A 2,707-nucleotide genomic window follows, 5' to 3' on the forward strand; every position below is an offset into this window, starting at 1 on the left:
TAATAATAATAATAATAATAATAATAATAATAATAATGTAGCTGCTGTAACAAGTACTTTCTGTCCCGTCCTGTTAAACAATGAGGACAGAACAAAGAACCTCCTCGACAGAAATCAGGAGCAACTCAGTGTGATTTAATGATCCAAAAATTACTGAAACGCATGCAAACTGTTAGAAATCACCAAAACGACACCACGGATCAGTCGCAAACTGTTAAAACAGAGATTCAACTTTAGAAATTAATTTGCTCCGGCTTCGATTAGGCTGATTAATAAGTACAATAGCTGTAATTGGGTTTTTTTGTTTTTGTTTTTTAAAAGTCTCATGAAATTAGACGATGATCTTCATGTTATTCTGCTTTTACTTGACGTATTTATTTATTCTATGTATGAACTGTTCTGGCTGCAGCGTGGGTGGAACAGCCCAGGACAGACTTCCCACGTCTGGGACGACAAAATGAATCCTGAATCTTTCTGCTTCTCCTTGAACTCATCACGTGGGACCAAATCTCAGCTTGAAATTGTGGCATTTCATCCAAATCTATTTGTTTCTGCCTTTTGCAGCAGAAACCGACGCCTGCGTGGCGTCCAGGTGGTTTACATGCATCACAAGAGTTTATTTCTTCCGTGTATAATGTTCTAGAAGTAGGAAAAATCTAATCTAAATTAAAACTACGTCGCTTCTGAATTAAGAAATACCACTTTAGTGATCGGGCAGCGTGAGCCGACCTCCGGCTGCTGCTCATGTGTCGTGGTTCTGAGTGTTTTCCACATAATTGTAGATCCAGTAGTTCCTGTTTAGTGTCACTTTAAAACAGCCAGAGAGCTTGAAAGCTATGCAAATGAAGGGAAAAAAGCGTTACGGAGAGAATCCCCGGCACGTTTAAATAAAGATTCCTCATCCTGCCGACCTGATCGATGCTTTCTGGAGCTGGAACACGACGTCTCGCGTGTTGTAAAACGTCAAACATCACAATGGAATGATATTATAAATCCCCCGTATATAAAATTCCAGGTCGGGTTCGGAGGCTTTAAACACACCTTTGGCCTCCTAACTGCTGTTTCTGTCACTGTTAGCTAAATCACAGCTAAAGCCCTCGAAACAGAGCCATGGAGACCACAGAAACCACCTCCTCCAAACACAGGAGGATTTACACCATTTCTGCTTTCTGTCTGTCGGCCTGCTGCTGCTCTTGTTTCCCTCCAGCCGCCGTGCAGCCGTCTGCTGTCAGCCGCCTGCAGGCCGCAGCTTTTACGGCGCACGCTGTCTAATAAATTTGATTTTATTATGGAATCATTTTGGATTTCTTATATTATTCTGTCATTATGATCCGTAACAGCGTCGGGAGGGATGTTAAGTATGATTCTCGCCGCTGTGTACGCGGCGCAGGTCATTTATAACGGAGCAGAGTTCAGCTTCGACAACAGGAAGTGAAGGAGCCCAGTTTGTCCAAAAGCAGTTTGATGGTTTTACATTCGTGTTCCAGGAGCGGCTCAGGTGCTGCAGCGGGTTGTTGGTTTGATCCTGTCCTGGTGTGTGTGTGTGTGTGTGTGTGTGTGTGTGTGTGTGTGTGCGGTCTGCAGAGCCTCGCTCAGGTTCAAAGGAGCTACTCAGAGTGCAGATGATTTACCAGAGCTGTGTGCACCACATCTATTTATGTTTATTTAGAATATAATAATTTATAATTAATTTATTTTTTGCTTCACACGGTGTTCAGTGATTTGTTGTAATTTATTGTAAATGTAGAATAATTTTTATCTGAATTAAGGAATTGATTCAAAGTCTTTTTTTTTCATTTATTTATTTTTGAAATTGGAAAAAAATTAATTCAGTCACTAACAGCTTGTGAACCTTTGGCTGCATGGATCAAAGACATTTGGGAGAAAAGTCTTTGGTTTCAATCAGCTCCTGAACAACACTGAGGGTTTTCTTCCACCTAAATCTCCTCCAAACTTTAACTTAGAGAAATAAATAACAGGTAAATAAAAACTGATGTTATTAAACCTAAAGTTTGCCTTGAAAACAATAAAATAATATCATATTTGACAAATGCATGCACCAGTTTTTACATCGTACAGTTTATTTAAACACGTGAACCGTAACTTTTGTGTTTTCCTTCATGAAATGCACGTTAACGTTTTCTTCAGAAGGCATTTAGTGACGTAAATGATTAAAGACACAAAGCTACCTGTACAGGATTTTATTGTCAACGCCAGCGTACAGTCCTCTACTATTATTGCTGCATAATTAAACACAAGCTGGTTCTGTTCAGTCGCTCAGTGTTTTGGTTCCTTTATGGAGGTTTTCACTTGTTTTGCTTTAACCCAATATAATAATAATAAAAAACTACAAACATATAAAGAGTCCAGAGTGAAACTAAAACATCATTATCATGAATCTTAATGACGATTAATGCGATTTTAGATTTCAGAATCCCACACATAATAAAAAAATCCTACATTTTATTCTTATTATTTTCTGCCGCTCTGATTTTATTCTCTCTGATTTATCCGTGTGTCTAATAACATGCGACGAGGAAACAGAACACGGTCGCCGTGGGTTTTCAAACCAATCAAAACTGTCACCTGAAATGTCTGTCGTCCAGCACACCGTCAGACGCTTTCATGTTTTCTGCACTAAACAAGGGCTCCAGTCAGTTGATCAGGGGCCAGTCTGTAGTCTACAACTGTTACTGGACCAACCGAT

The sequence above is a fragment of the Stegastes partitus genome, unplaced genomic scaffold (genome assembly GCF_000690725.1).
Source record: "Stegastes partitus isolate 25-593 unplaced genomic scaffold, Stegastes_partitus-1.0.2 Scaffold1711, whole genome shotgun sequence".
NCBI lineage: Eukaryota > Metazoa > Chordata > Actinopteri > Pomacentridae > Stegastes > Stegastes partitus.